The sequence below is a fragment of the Sus scrofa genome, chromosome 4 (genome assembly GCF_054392235.1).
Source record: "Sus scrofa isolate SSC_HxYL_T2T_F1_AM1 chromosome 4, Sscrofa_HxYL_maternal_Yorkshire_Landrace_v2.0, whole genome shotgun sequence".
Taxonomy (NCBI): domain Eukaryota; kingdom Metazoa; phylum Chordata; class Mammalia; order Artiodactyla; family Suidae; genus Sus; species Sus scrofa.
This window is the reverse complement of record NC_139386.1, coordinates 84,677,687-84,694,908: the sequence shown is the minus strand read 5'-3', so window position 1 is coordinate 84,694,908 and position 17,222 is coordinate 84,677,687. Positions and strand designations below refer to the sequence as shown.

General features: G+C 38.9%; 1 long non-coding RNA gene across 12 annotated transcripts in view; it reads right to left on the bottom strand.

Moving 5' to 3' along the window:
• Positions 1 to 17,222, bottom strand: part of LOC106510093 (uncharacterized) — a 291,454-nt gene that overhangs the window by 129,265 nt on the left and 144,967 nt on the right. The window lies entirely within an intron of this gene.

Sequence of the window (17,222 nt, the reverse complement as noted above, 5' to 3'; positions counted from 1 at the left end):
TTCCTCAAAAAAGAAGAAAAATTTCAAATTGACAACTTAACCCACCACCTAAATGAATTACAAAAAGCAGCACAAACAAACCAAAATCAGGAAACGGAAAGAAATCATAAAGGTGAGAAAGGAAATCGATGAAATAGAAATTCAAAAAACAATGGAAAAAAATGATTAAAACCAAGAGCTGCTTCTTTGAAAAGGTAACAAAATTGAAAAACCTCTGGCAAGACTCACCAAGAAGAGGAGAGAAAAAATCCAAATAAACAAAATAAGAAAGGAAAAAGGCTGTGGCAGCAGTGTGCCAATGTGCTTCCAGCAGAGCAAGAACAACAACAGGTGGTGTTCTGACTCAATGTCCTCCTCTGTTTTGCCCTCTGAGGTGATTGTAACTGCAAGTGATTCCTGTTCAGGGACCTCCAGTGGCAGTGGGCCATTCCCACCTCTGGAGTCAGAGATAACTGCAGTGGCTTGCCCCCGCCACCTGAAGGCCATCCAACAAGCACCCTGTGCCTCTTAGGTCACCCAGGAGGTGCTGCACCAGCTCCTCTTAGTTGTAGGGTCTTGGGAAGGAATGGTGACCAAGTGTCTGGGTGCTGCCCAGAGCGTTTCTCAGTGGCAGCTGCAGGGTGGATGTGTTCCTATGGGGGTGAGAGCAATACATGTGGTTCTTAGTTGCAGTGCCCTCTTTTTTTTTCTTTTGCCAACCCCTGAGGTTACTGGGGCTGCAAGTGCAGCCCATTCAGAGGCCCCCAGTGTTGGCAGGCCATGCCTTCCTTTGACCACCCAGATTACAGTCCCTGAGGCCTGTAGATCATTCAAGAGGCCCCCCACTGCCCTTAGCCCACACAAGAGTTTCTGGCCACCCATAGACTGTACAATAAGCCCCTGGTCTCTTATAGCCTGAGTAAGTGTCTCCTTGTCACTCATAGCCTATACCAGAGGTACCCCACCATCTGAGAACCTGCTCATGCCATGTGCAGGGAGATTCCTATAGTGGTCGGCCCCTCCTCCTCTTGCCCTCACTAACAATGGCAGCTTGCTTCTCCTGTGGGCCCAGACCATCTTCCAGGTTCCTCTGCTATGGTGTTCCACTCCCCAGCCTGTAACACACAACTTCCGCCCATGGCATACAGCTCCTTAGCCCCTTAGGCTGTCCCCACACAGCCAACCCTAGTCCTCTCCCTGGGACTGACCTCCAGAACCTACATCTCAGTGCCCAGCCCCAACCTGAGCATCTCAGGATGTTGTGTCAAGGGCAGTGGTGCACATGATCTGTGTGGTTCTCACTCTGTTTTGCCCTCCTCAGTCCAGCTGCTGTGCTTTTCTTGGCGACTTTGATGTTTCTCCATCTCAGCAGATTTCCAGATCAGTTAGGTGGCTTCCCACGATATGGGATCCTTTTTTCCTTCACAGCTCCCTCTCAGGAATGCTAGTCTCATCCTGATTCTTTCTTTTTTGTTTTCTTTTGTTCTACCCAGTTATGTCAAGAGTTTCTTGTCCTTTTTGGAGGTTTAAGTTCTTCTGCCAGCATTCAATAGATGTTCTGTGTGAGTCGTTTTACATGTAGATGTGTTTTTTTGATGTGTTTGTGGGAGAAGGTGAGCATGATGTCTTACTCCTCTGCCATCTTGATCTGCCTCCCCTCCACTCCCTTTTTAAAAAGTATTTCTGAAATATTGTAATAGCATATGATATGTTTTATTCAGGTTTTTTCAATGTACATTTCTGGAATTGAATAAAATATGTTCTATATTGGGAAATGAGAGTTATTGGTTTTGGGGTTCTAGTCCACACTTTGTATTTTAATTTCTCTCTTCCCTCTATCCACTTCTGAGATGAATGCTCAATTTTTTAAAAATCCTCTTATAGCACTTATTTCTATGATTTAAACTTGGTAGGCACTGAATAATGTTTGTTAAAATGAATTGAAGTCAACATAACTACACATGGGCCCATTTTATCTATAATTCTAGGGCAAGATTGACTTTTTGTTTTCTTGTGTGATGAAAGCAAGTTGGCAGAGAGCTAGCAATCTTTCATTCCCTGGAATCACATTTATTATTTATTTACTATTTGTAGTACAAACATGTTTCCAGGAACTTAAGAAACCAGAATGTAGTTCTCTACTTAAATTGAATTCCTCTGTTTAGAAACCTTCTATCTCTCAGGAAGAGTTTGGCAAAATTCAGAAACTAGTAAGAAAAAAATGACAGCAACAACACTTGGGATGGAGGAGAAGAGAGAGGGGAAATATTTATTGAATCCCTTCATGCTTAACAGACCCATAACCGTTTCTAGAACCAGTTCAAACTAATTCTGTGTCTTGCACTATTTTATTTTGGGCTTAACAAACTTTAGGAGTGCAGAAAGGGGAACTGGTGTGGCAAAATATTTTAGACTATTCTTTTCTCTCCTCTCTTTTTCTTAAATGGTTTGGGTCTTGGCAAAACCAAAAAGTGTTTTTGTTTTTTTTTTCAGACACTTTTTATTTTTTGTACTTAATTTTTAACTAAATATGCATTTCAAAGGAAATGTAACCCAGCTGTTTCTTATTCTTTTGCACTCAACAAAATGGTACTTTGTAAAATCCATTCAATGTCCAAGAAGCCTTGCACCCCTTTAAAAAATAAAAAGCAAATCTTTCTTTTCTTTGAACCAAGAATGAAAGCTTAGCCAAAAGAGAAGATTTGGAACCAAGAAAGACTGGGATTTGGCTTAATTTAGACTCAGAATTTGTAAGTGAGAGAATGATTGCAACCTTGGCAGGATGTACATATTTCCATGTAACTGAAATTTAACTCTTTTATTTATGAGCCCTGACCACATCCAATAGTAGCACTTCTATATCCCCTTCTCTGAGGAATCCTCAGGAGGGAAAATAGTGTCTATGTGTCTGTGGATGCTGGGAGGCAGAGAGATATGGGAAGGAAGGTGTAGCAGAAGGGATAGTTATTCCAATATAAATTACATTGGGAAAAAAAGCAGAATGAACCTTGATTATTTAGGACTTCAGTGTTTAAGAAAATTATCATTTTCACAGAAGTAAAGATGAAATTTACTTTTAAAGTGTTTATAGGTAGTTTAATAAACAAATGTAACTCAATAAAAATGCAGAGATACGCTTAATTTACTTATTTTTTTAAATAAACAACAAGAATTTACTGTACAGCAAAGGAACTATATGCAATATCTTATAATAACCTCTAAGGGAAAGGAATTGAAAAAATAATGTAGATATATGTGCATCTACACATATAACAGAATCATTTTGCTCTACACCTGAAAATAACACAATATTGGAAATCAACTATACTTCAATAATAAAATAAAATAGAGAGTTCCCTGGTGGTCTAGCCATTAGGATTCAGCACTTTCACCCCTGCAGCCTGGGTTTAATCCCTGACTGGGGAACTGAAATCCCCCTTCAAGCTGCCACATGCCACAGTAAAGTTAAAAAACAAAAACAAAAACCATCTGAAATTGTGTGTTTCTTAACCCAGTGAGAGCTCCCACATTTTGTAGGGATTCTTCAGTGACCTGGTGAAATGCCCAGTTTCTCCCAAATTGTGATATATGGAAGGTTTTTTTTTTTCCCCTTTCTTTTTTCTTTTATTTTGTTGTATTATATTCTTTTCTTTTTTCTTTTTTTATAATTATTTCCCCAATACAATTTTTTTTTCCTACTGTACAGCATGGTGACCCAGTTACAAATACATGTACACAGTCTGTTTTTGCATATTATCATGCTCCATCATAAGTGACTAGACATAGTTTCCAGTGATACACAGCAGGATCTTATTGCTAATCCAGTCCAAAAGTAATAGTTTGCATCCATTAACCCCATCCTCCCAATCCACCCCACTCCCTTTTGGCAACCACGAGTCTATTCTCCTAGTCCATGATTTTCCTTTCTGTGGAAAGGTTCATTTGTGCCCTATATTAGATTCTAGATATAAGTGATATGCATATGGTATTCATCTTTCTCTTTATGACTTACTTCACTCAGGATGAGATTTTCTAGTTCCACCCATGTTGCTGCAAATGGCATTATGTCGTTCTTTTTTAAGGCTGAGTAGTATTCCATTGTGTATATATACCACATCTTCCTAATCTACTCATCTGTCAATGGACATTTGGGTTGTTTCCCTGTCTTGGGTATTGTGAATAGTGCTGCAATGAACATGCAGGTGCATGTGTCTTCTTTAAGGAAAGCTTTATCTGGATGTATGCCCAAGAGTGGGATTGCTGGGTCATACGGTAGTTCTATGTATAGTTTTCTAAGGTACCTCCATACTGTTCTCCATAGTGGTTGTACCAGCTTCCATTCCTACTACACCCTCTCCAGCATTTGTTATTTGTGGACTTATTATTGATGGCCATTCTGACTGGTGTGAGGTGGTATCTCATGGTAGTTTTGATTTGCATTTCTCTAATATTCAGTGATGTGGAGCATTTTTGCATGTGCTTGCTGGACATCTGGATATCTTCCTTGGAAAGATGTGTTTTCATGTCTTTTGCCCATTTTTCCATTGGGTTGTTGGCTTTTTTGCTGTTGTGTTGTGTAAGTTGCTTGTATATTCTAGAGATTAAACATTAATAAAGGAAATTAAAGAAGATGTAAACAAATGGAAAGATATTCCATGTTCCTGGGTTGGAAAAATTAATACTGTAAAAATGGCCATACTATCCAAAGCAATCTACAGATTCAATGCAATCTTTATCTAATTAGCCATAACATTTTTCGCAGAACTAGAACAAACAATCCACAAATTTATATGGAACCACAAAAGACCTAGAATTGCCAAAGCAATCCTGAGGTACAAAAACCAAGCAGGAGGCATAACTCTCCCGGACTCCAGGCAATATTACAAAGCCACAGTCATCAAGACAGTGTGGTACTGGTACCAAAACAGACAGACAGACCAATGGAACAGAATACAAAACCCAGAAATAAAATAAACCCAGACACCTATGGTCAATTAATCTTTCACAAAGGAGGCAAGAACATAAAATGGGGGAAAGACAGTCTTTTCAGCAAGCATTGCTGGGAAACCTGGACAGCTACGTGCAAATCAATGAAACTAGAACACACCCTCACACCATGCACCAAAATAAACTCAAAATGGCTGAAAGACTTAAATAGAAGACAAGATACCATCAAACTCCTGGAAGAGAACATAGGCAAAACATTCTCTGACATCAACCTTATGAATATTTTCTCAGGTCAGTCTCCAAGGCTACAGAAATAAGAGCAAAAATAAGCCAATGGGACCTAATCAAACTGACAAGCTTTTGCACAGCAAAGGAAACCAAAAAGAAATCAAAAAGACAACTTACAGAATGGAGAAAATAGTTTCAAATTTACTTATGAGAGAGGAAATTTCCAAATTTTGGAAGACCTATTTGCAATATATAAATTTGTTTTGATTACAAACTTATTTACTAAAGTAGATTGCTAAAGTTGCTTCAGTTGGCAATATTTTTTAATCTGAATTAGAATTTATTGAGTCATTGGAACGTAAAAAAAGTATTTTTCTAGAGACATTTTATAGTTCTAACTTCCACTAATTGAGAATGAAATTTCCTCATTTTTCTATTGCTGTGAATTAAATTTTATTGAGTTAAAAAGAGATGTATAAAATATTGTTACAGACTTTACTTTGAAAAAAAATTGTTCACATGATAAATCTGAATTTAGTAAGAATTCTGTTGATGCTGTAGCAAATTTTGCCAAAGCACACAATTTCCTACTGGCATAATTTAGGAGCACTCAAGAATATACCACTACTTTCTACTACAAGACTCCTTTGCATCTCCTCTCTCTAATATTCTTTTGGTATTATCTGATAATGTTTTATACTTGTTTCTTACTTGTTAAAACTTTTATTCTAAATGAGAATCAATCAATACACACATGGACTGAGAAGGAAAAGAAGCACCAGGGCCTCTAACTCATCAGAGATTTTGTAGGAAGTAGGAAAATGTTCTTGTTCAGATGAGACATACCTGCCAGGCATGGTTTACAAAGTGGACTGTGTCTATGTACAAAGAAAAAGGAGCTCATTCCATTTCTTTCAGCAGCTACAACCATTGGCTTGGAGTGGGCAGGTTGGACTGGATTTCAGGCCTTTTTTACTCCACTGCTGAACTAGTACAACTGCTCAGACCTGCCTAAGGAGATGAAAGGAATTTGGAGAAAGCCCATGTCTCATGAAAAACTTTAAGAGGTTTGCTCTGGGATTGAAGATTTAAAATCCCCACCTCAATCTTTCCTTCAAAAACTTTGGTAAGGTCTTTGTTGTTCAATAACACTGTTGGCATTGAGATTCCTTTTCCTCTGGGGAATATTAAGTAGTATTTAAATTTACATCAAAATGAATTTGAGCTTTTAACCAAGGACAGGAGACATCTGAATCACAAAGTTAACTAAGCCATTCTCCTGCCTTGGAATATCTCACTGTCTAGTCCAGGGAGATGGACAACCTAAATAAGACATTTGAATCAACCTGGTAAATTTCATATACTCCATATATTGAAGGTATAAAGGCAGAAGTCAGAAGTCAAGTTTAAGCTGTGCCTTGGACAGCCCCTAGCAATGTTTCAGCTATGTGGTGAGTAACTGTTTACAGAACTGAATGAAAGGAATAGCAACTCCAGGTCTGTTATGCTAATCCATGTTTCTCACTTTCAAAAATTTTGCTTGAAGTAAATGGATTATCATTTTATTTACTTTCCCTTAAGTCCAAATAAAATGAAATGGTTTGGGGAAAAAAAGTGATGGGGCAATACTGAGGCATTTTTGAAAACCACATGTGTTTTCACTTCTCATTTCCTTATTGCTCAGGAAATAAATACCTGAATGAAATTTAAAATCAATAATGTGTACAGATTTTTCTTAAATGAGAAATAGAAAGCACTACAGAAGCTTTGCATTATGAGAAATGTGGTCTAGTTTGAACATTTGTTCTATAGTAATGAGTGTGTGACAGAAGGAAAAAAACAAAGAGCTATGACAACATGGACTTAGCACCCTTCCAGTCTGGTGCATGAGCTCCCAGAATACTTTAGTGACAAATGTAGTAGTGAAGGATGAAATCTGTTAAGAAAGGGACTGGGGCCAATAAGGTTGGTGCAAGTTTTTGTCAGTTGGCTTGAGCCAAAAACAGGGGATCTGGAAGACAAAGACAAAGGCTATCTGGCTAGAGGATATGGTGGAAAAGATGGAAAGGCTAGAAAGGGCCTGCTTCCAAAAAGTCTTCCTAAAATGTTATCATTATCATTACAGTGCCTGTAAGTCTTTGAGACTTTCCTTTTTCTCTTGGGATTTTGTATTAAAATTCCAGCACCCTTGGGTTTTACAACTTTTTTGGCCATTATGAGTTAACAGCTTAACTAAGTGTTGCTTTTTACCTATGACAAAAAATCAAAAAGGCAAGTCTGTGTGGAGGCTGGACATAGATGCGCTTGGCTGAAGAAAAGAGGCTAAGAGGCAAAGTGGGAGGAAACCTATGCTTGCTTCACAAATTTATGCAAGAAAATCCTTACTCTGCAAAATTGACAACATTCTCATGACCTAACACTCTGATAATCAAGATTAAAACTCATCTATTTTTTTTTCCTGCTTTCTTGGAAAGAAGGAAGAAATGAACATATATTTAGTATCTGCTGAGTATTATGTGTTTTCATAAATGATTTCTTATGTATTTCTCACAACAGTCATTTGGCATTTCTGTTATTTCTATAGCTATCAAAGAAGAGCTGGAATTTAGACCAAGACTTCTAACTGTAAGTTCAATTCTCTTTTTGCTTTTCCAAGGTGTGTTAAGACTGAAAATAAGATTGTTTACTTGTATTTCTCCTTCTTCTTTTCCCTTTTGATTATTCTACTACTGAAATTTGGATATTCTTAGAGTGAAGTTTTCTCAGAAAAATCCCCTGAGTGAAGTATTATTGCCCCAATATTTAAGTGAGACAATTGAGGTACAGACAGATGAAGTAATGGGCCCAAAGTTGCAGATCTAGATAACAGTGCAGCCAGGATGCAGTTTCAGGCATGCGGACTCCAAAGCCCATGCTCAGAACCACTGGGCACTTCTCTATATCATTATCTCTAGGAGCTGCCAGCCAGTGTTCACTGTGAGCTCCCTGGCATCGTGGGGAACCTGCTAGCTGATATGCTGTGGGTATGAGCACTGACTTGAGAAAAGTATCTAGTGACCTTTAAACTGAGGCTTTCTGCACCTAGATGTGCACAGCATGCCCTGGGCACAGACCCTCAGTAGGGTCAGATGAGGGATGGGAGAATTGAAGAATCTTGTCTGGCATTGAGTTCCTATGACTGCTCTCATCCTTGTCTTGTCCAAGACCAATCTGGACTTTAATGGGAACCAGAGTGACTGGAAACATTTCGCAGAGAACTAGTTCAGACTTCTCATTTTATTCTAATGGAAAAAACTATCAAAGAAAAATGTTAGGGAGTGAACATCGCCATCCCCTCTCCACCTCCTGTGGAAAGCAACTCAGCCGCAGGATACAGCGTGTCTTTCATAACCCTGCCCCTCACTTGGGCGTAAATCACCCTCCAATTGCAGATCAGGCATAAATCGTCCTGAAACCACAGTGCTCGCTAAATGTTATTGTGTTATTAAGACGTAAATCCTATGTCAGCTTGATGAAATGTCTGAGGCCTTTGAGTTAAACAAGTTAAGGCAGCTACTTAACGATTTCCAAACATTCAATTATTAAAGTTCAGACAAGAGGTTTGAGAGGAAAACCATGTTAACATGGACTCCAAAGAGTCGTTTCTCACATTTGTTCAGTGACCAATAGCCATAATGTCTTCCCCAGCTCTGAACTCCATATCAGAAGAGCCTAGAATGAACAACACAGGTTGCCAAGGAGAAGCCCAAAATTTGGGGAGCCTCCTTTGACCTTTGCAATTTCCATCACAGGAATCACAGGCTCATGCCCACTCCCAGATATCTCTCTTTTAATCCTGTTTCTGGAGCATTTTCTATAAGGTGGAGAGTGAAAAGGACTCATTTGGCCAAACAGATATGGTCCCAATGAGCTGACTATAGCCCCAATTTATGTATATAAAACACAGCACCTCATATCTGGGTAGCTCCTTAAGACTTCTGGAGACTTGCCCTAGGATTTTATCCACATCTTCTTCCCCTCTTTCCCTGTTGCTTCACAGAAAAATTGGAATGATCAAAAAATAACATTCCTGACATCTTCCCTCTATACCACAAATTTATCTGCATCTCCTTTTCCATCTCTGGGTTGGAAGGGAGAACTGTTCTTCTTTCTACCCAAGATGCACCATTCCACCTATTCCGGAATCTCATTACATTTACCCTTCTCTTTCTGGATATACTTTGTTCCATTAAAAAGTTTCTCTCCTGGCTCTATTTTCAGCCTCTTCTTTTTGCCAATCCCTTGCCTTTAGCATTTAAGCAAGCTCAAGTCCTTCACATATTTGCCTACACAATTATACCTCTGTCAAACTCCACCTCCTACCTACTGTCTTGTCTTTCTTTTCCTGATAAATTTTTGAAAGAGTCTTTCTCACTCACTATCTTCTATGTTTCACCACTTATTCAATCCTCCAGCCATCCCAGGCTAACTTCTTTTTTTTTTTTTTTTTGTCTTTTTAGGGCCGCACCCATGGCATATGGAGGTTCCCAGGCTAGGAGTCTAATCAGAGCTGCAGCCTGTGGCCTATGCCAGAGCCACAGCAATGCCAGATGTGAGATGTGTCTGCGATCTACACCACAGCTCACAGCAACGCTGGATCTTTAACTCAATGAGTGAGGCCAGGGATCAAACCCAAAACCTCATGGTTCCTAGTCGGATTTGTTTCCACTGCACCATGATGGGAACTCCCACCCCAGTCTAACTTCTGCCTCTAAAAACACCACTGGAATGGAACCTGCCAAAAATCACCGTGTAGGTTAGAAGTCTCTGACTATAAGTAACAGAAAATCCAATGCAAACTGGGCTAAATTACAAGGGAGATTTGGAGCTCATGTAATTGGAAAACCAGGAGTAAAACAATGGTCAGGCATCACACGATCTAGTGGCTTCAGGACTATACATTCACAGGAGCCAGCTGGGTGCAAAAAGGCTGCAGTAGACCTGGGAGAAGAGAGCCTTTTCCTAGAAACTCCCAGAAAAACATCTTTTAATTATTCCTTAATGTGAATTGTATATGTTATGCCTATTTCAGAAACAAGCCTTAAGGCCAGAGGAATGCCATGATTACTTATAAGCATTGAAATTCTTTTTCTTTCAGTGGTTCTTATCCAGCAGTTATTGTGCCCCCAAAAGGATATTCGGCAATGTCTGGAGCCAGTTTTAATTGTTATGACAGTGACTGTGGTGCTAATGGCTTCTAGTGGGTAGAAGTCAGAGATGCTGTTAACATTCCATGGTGCACAGGACATCCCCCAACAAGAAAGAATTATCTGGCCCCAAATGTCAATAGTATGAGCATCTTACTTTATTATCCCCAAATCTCATCAATCACAGTCTCGGAGTTCCCATCGTGGCTCCACGGTTAACAGATCTGACTGGCATCCATGAGGATTCAGGTTCGATCCCTGACCTTGCTCAATGGGTTAAGGATCCGGCATTACCCTGAGCTGTGGTGTAGGTCAGAGATCACGGCTCAGATCCCGCATTGCTGTGGCTGTGGTGTTGGCCGGCAAGTACAGCTCCAATTGGAGCCCTAGCCTGGGAATTTCCATGTGCCACAGGTACAGCCCTAAAAAAAAAAAAGAAAGAAAGAAAGAAAAAGAAAAAAAAAAAATCACAGTCTCTGTCAGGGCCAGATCCCAAATATCTATGTAGTTCGTCTATCTCTCTGCCTTTCCAGGGCTGTGTTCCTCATTCAGGTCTCTATCAGTTTTCATTTTTGTTTGATTTTTTGTATTTTTTACTAGCATCATTTTTCTAACTGGGGTGTCAAATTTTGCTGCCACCCAGTCCACTGAACCCTAAGTAGCCTGCATCAGTTAAGGTTTTGGCTACACATGAAAGGGGAAGACTTCTTCAGGGCATCTTGCTTCATTGTTTTTTAATGGATACAATGAGCAGTTGTGCCTTTTCTGCCTGTAAATGCCACCATTGTGGTTCATCCCTGAATTTGTTGCAGCCATCTGGCACAAGGAGGGCTGACATTCCGAGGATGGCAGAGGGGAAACACGGGATGCATCTTATTCTTGATGACATCGCTGAGGGCTGAGTTGGTCAGCCCCAGAAGTACCCTACCTTAGGCTTATTATGTGCAAAACTAAACATTATTTAGTATTTAAGCCAATGAAAATTTCATTTTTTTCATGCAACTGAAAGCATTCTAAATGGAACACCAACCCTGAAATGCACTGAGGAACTCATTAGAGTGAATTGTACACTGATACTTTTGTAATGTTAATAACATTAACATTACTAGAGTGTTCTTAAATGTGGGTTCACAAATAATCGTGGTGCTCTTATATTAAGTGCTAAAAAACATTTTACTGCCATAATATATTGGATTATCTCTAAATTATATAAAGCCAAATCTAGTTCCCAGAAAACCTCTACCACATTGCTATTACACTGAGTGTGGTTTCCCTAGGATTTTTCTGTTTAGTTTTCTGTTCTCCATTTTTTAGACACAGATATTGTAAATAAGTTTCCTTATAATTGACTGGTCTTTGAAAGTAGTTAAAAACTTAGAAGATAATTCTCCGGGCCACTATCTTTCTAAAATTCATACATTGCTTCAAAATAAGAACCGGCTGTGAAAATGGTCCATTTCCACACCCCATTTCCCATCAAAACTCTAATTCATGTTTTTAGCCTGCTTTACACCTTCCTCTGGAGAATATAAAACATGCCATATTTGAAAATAGTGTTAGCTTGTGCAAGGGAAATTCGTCAGTCATGTCTTCAGGTGTAAGTTCTAAATCACATATTTAAAATGAAATATGCCCTCTCCACTTGGGAAGTGTGCAATGGGAACCTAAAATGACCTGAAGGTTGTATTTGGGTAAGGAATGATTTGCATTCTTTTTTTTTTTTAACCTTCTATTACAGTAGAAAGAAATTACTTGAGTAGATGAAATTATTTTAGGCCTGGGTTCTAAATCTATCCTGGATATCATTCAATCTAATATCTAGATTTTATAGGGTCACTAGTTCTCTGACCCATATAATAGCAAATGAAGTCAATGGAGGAAGCTCAAATGAAGAAATCTTAACAGTTTCTGGGGTCATTCTGCATCTCTGGGGTGAAAAGAGGAAGGGGAAAGGCAGTCGTTTAGTTGGACTGTCCAATTCAGTATAAACAGGGGCTATGGTAGTAGCCATAGGGCAACAGAATGAGAAGAAGGAAGACAGATAAGGCAGTTTAAGATGAGAGTTCCACACACATAAGTGTGTGCTTGGGTTCAAATCCAAACCGTTGCATTTGCTAACTGTATTTGTGTCCATGTTATTTCAGATATAGGCTAGGCTTCCATAACAAAGATATCTTATAATAAATGTTCCAAAAATCAGTTCAAAAGATATAGGAGCCAGCTTAAAGAAAGTCCCAATGGCTCACTGGGGACAATCTGAGCAGAAAGAAAGAAAGGAGGGAAGAATAGAGAGAGGGAGGGAAAGAGAGAGAGAGAAGGGGAAGGAAAGAACAAAAGAGGAAAGAGGAAGAAAGGAAGGAAGGAGGCTAGAGATAAATCACCATTTGTCAAATACCACAGTAACAACTGTTGCAGGCAAAAATCACAATCGATATCAGTAGGCAAACATATGATGAGACACAGGCTATTTGTAGTTTCTCAAAGTATCTTTCCATAAGATACTCACTCACTAATTTTAAAGAGGAAAAACCTGTAGAAACTTAAGTCACCACTTTAACCATGGCATCAGCACTAAGTCAGTACAAAGTGTCTCCTGATTTGAGGCTCTGAGAAGTGAGAAAAATCCTTTCTTTGGATCCTTACCAAAAATGAGTATCCTGAACTAACCATAGAAAAGTTTTATGTAAACCAAACTGGGGGATTTGTTAAAAGTTCTGAGGTCATAAAACACAAAGAAAGACTGAGGAATAATCCTGGATTGGATAAGACCCAGGAGACATGAAAGCTAAATGGATCCTGGACCAAAAAAAAAAAAAAAAAAAAAAAAAAAAAAAAAGGACATTGTTGGGACCAACTAATAACATTGAATAAGGTATGTCTATCGATTAGTTAGTAGTATTGTACTGGGTTTTTTTAGAGGGGGTATTGATAATTATATTATAGTTATGGACAATGTAGTATTTGGGAAAAATGTTCAAAAAGGTAGATATTTAAAAATCATGAATCACTATGTTATACACCCATAATTTATGTATTTCAATTAAAAAAAAGTGTTGGGCAAATTGTGGAAACTTTATAAATATTTGTTGGACAGATGCTACTAAGACAGTGACACTGAACTAGGAATTGTCAAGGAACATGGAGATCCTTCAGAGAGCTGACTAGAGTCACTCATTGGGGCAGGCATTGGGACACCTAGGAAGAAAGCAGTGGAGATTACGTAGATGGTCTTTGCTAGGAGTTGTTGCTGCAAGAGCAGCCATCCCGGGGCTGCTGGCACCAGAGCCAGAGCTGCCCTGATGGGAGATATCATTGGCAGGAATGGGTTTAATAAAGGCAGTAACTTATTGTTTTAAAAGAAGTAGATTAAAACACTTCTTACTATTTTGCAAATTTTCCATGAGTCTAAAATTATTTCAAAATTAAAAGTTAAAAAAATAATAATTAAAAAGAAAAATCAATCCAAGCTGGAGTCTCAGATACATAGAAATAGGCAATAAGACTCGATTTAGATGGAAAAAATTGGAATCCCAGGAATTGTCTAAACTTCAAACAATATTTCATTAATCAATACTGTGTCTTATGAAGAAATATAAACTCTAAACAAGCCACCCTAAAATGGAACAGGTTTTTCTACAGCTTTTTCTTTATGTAGCTTTATAGTACAATTTTGCATGTAATTCTTGTGATAGCACTCTTGCCTTTCCTTCTCCTCAATGGCTGCCATTTGAACTCCTTATCTTGTTATTTGATGCCTACAATTAGAGCTTCATTCCTTTGACTCAAGACAATTTATTCTTTTTAAAACAAATTTAAACCTTCTTGTATATGATAAAAACATTTTACCTTAATGGTAATTTATATCACATTTGAAAAGCATTTTTTTTTTTTTTTGGCTTTTCTAGGGCTGCACCTGCAGCATATGGAGGTTCCCAGGCCAGGGGTCGAATTGCAGTGGTAGCCGACGGCCATAGCCACAGCCACAGTAATGCGGGATCTGAGCTGGAAAGCGATTTTTTGGATAATAATCATCATCATTTTTTACAAAGGGGGTGCTAGAAATAGCTTAAGGATGGTATGAGTCTGAATTGGAAGATGAGGTTGTAAAAGAGGAGGCAAAAGAAGAATTCAGGACCCTTTGGGGACAATATTTTTTTCTAAAATAGTGATTCTCAAACCGAATCCCAACAGAGTATAGGGCAGAAGTATTCAGCTCCTAAAACAGTGGCTCTGTTCTCACAGTTCACTGGGGGAAAACAAAGAGTGAATAGAATGTCTTCCTTTTTAATTTGCCATAAGCTTTTGCTCTTTTGGAAAAACAGAAAGTACTTGTAAACAGCCAAGATGCTTAGCATAATACTTTGTTTTTCTGTATACAGTGTGCATGGCTATGACTTCACATTGCTTATAATACTCTCTGTTATAGAGCCATATAGTCTGCTAGAAAAAAAAGGTTCATATATTTCCATATATGGAAATGTTATAGAGTCATATCTTCTGCTAGAAAAAATGTTCCATATATCTGATTATCTGATGAAATGAAATAGATTAGTGTACCCTGGTGGCTTTTTTTTTTGTTTTGTTTTGTTTTGTCTTTTTAGGGCCGCACTTGCAGCATATGGAGGTTCCCAGGCTAGGGGTCTAATCGGAGCTATAGCTGCCGGCCTACACCACAGCCATAGCAATGCAGGATCTGAGCTGTGTCTGCGACCTACACCACAGCCCAGGGCAACGCCAGATCCTTAACCCACTGAGCGAGACCAGGGATTGAACCCGTAACCTCACGGTTCCTAGTCAGATTTGTTTCTGCTGCACCATGACAGGAACTCTGCCCTGGTGCTTTCTTTACACAGAGCATAATGGCTTCTAGGTATTTCACTGAACAAGTTTGAGAATCACCATGCTACGTAAGAATTTAACGGATAGCTGGCTGGGCAGCATATCCCACCTCGTCCATCATCAAAGAGTTATGTCTAAGCCCTTACCTGAGAATATCACAAAGCACCGAGCCAGAGACAGTTCTGTGTCTCATTATGCTAATACAAGCTTGCACCCAGGATTTTTCCATTAGCAGTAACTTGCTTCATCAAATAGCTTGAGACTACACCTAAGCTTCATGTGAACACTATCATTCACCATCCTCCTTAATGATTGTCTAATATAAAGATGAGCCTTTGCCTTTCACCAGTCCTATTACTCCTTTTTGGATATATCTGAAAATGCCTTTAAGTTTGTGTTTATTGCTATGAGCTGAATATTTACTAAAGATCTCGTTTTTTGTTGTCCTTACTATTAGAGGCTTATTACACTGTGTAGGCATCCTGAATAACTGCAGCTGATATTAAAACATGAAATTTTCAAAAATAAAAATCAAAAGTTTCAAAACTGAGGTCGACATATTCTTGCTATGCTATTTCAATTTGAGGTTAGATGTTGGAATAACCCAACTTTGAGAAGTGCACAGGAAACCAGCACAGAGAGGCTTAGGGCTTCATAGTTTAAGGGCTTCATAGCTTAAGGACTTCACAGTCAGAGTATCAGGGGACGTTCCCACTTCAGTTTTGATAAATCCTCTGTACATAAGAAGAGAATTCATGGTCCATAGAACTTAGGTTATATAAGCCACTTGGCCTCAGGCCACAAAAGGGCAAGGTTGTGGATTATAATTGAAAAGAATATCATGGACTTGGAGAATAGACTTGTGGTTGCCAAGGGGGAGGGGGAGGGGGAGGGAGTGGGATGGATTGGGAGCTTGGGGTTAATAGATTCAGACTATTGCCTATGGAGTGGATTAGCAATGAGATTCTGCTGTGTAGCAATGGGAACTATGTCTAGTCATTTATGATGGAGCATGATAATGTGAGAAAAAAGAATGTATACATGTCTGTGCAACTGGGTCACCATGCTGTACAGTAGGAAAAAAAATGTATTGGGGAAATAACAATCGATTACAATAAAAAAAAAATTAAAATGGATAGGGCCTCCTGAGGCCAAAGTTCTGGACACAAGTCTGGAACAACCCAAGTAATTATGGGACTTTTGACAAATCATGTAATTTCTGGACCTCACTTTCTTTACCTGAATAGGGACTTTGAGCTAGATAACTGCAAGGGTCCCTTCTAGTCCTCAAATTCTGTGATACTGTTTTGCGATTTTTGACTGGCTGCATTTCATTTCTTATATAAGCCTAATTCCATGAGAATTAAAAATAGTATTCATTGCCAGTTAATTATAGTGAACATGTTGAGAGAGAAAATAAACTTTTTCTTATGGGAAATTCTCTGACATTGTTCAAAAGAGAAAGTAGAAATTGGCCATAGAACATTGTCTTTTCTTATAGATCATTCATATATTTTTTAAGATAAAGAAATTATGGACAAGGACAATTTTTTTTTTTTTTTTGTCTTTTTGCCTTTTCTAGGGCTGCTCCCGCGCATATGAAGGTTCCCAGGCTAGGGGTCGAATCGGAGTTGCAGCCACTGGCCTACACCAGAGCCACAGCAACTCGGGATCCGAGCCGCATCTGCGACCTACACCACAGCTCACGGCAATGCCGGATCCTCAACCCACTGAGCAAGGCCAGGGATCGAACCCACAACCTCATGGTTCCTAGTCGGATTCGTTAACCACTGAGCCACGATGGGAACTCCCAAGGACAATTTTTGATTGCTATTTCTGTGTCTCAAACAAGTCCAACCTCCAGGTTACCTGCAATTTACCTGCAATTTCACTTCGTTGCAAAAATCTTTCTTCCGACTTGAAGCAGATGCCTAAAATCTCTAGTACACATTATCTATTTATTTGTGCATAATCGCTGACTTCAAAAGACCTGGGTCTTACATGTATGACTTTCTCATATGAATGGTATGATACAATAAATTA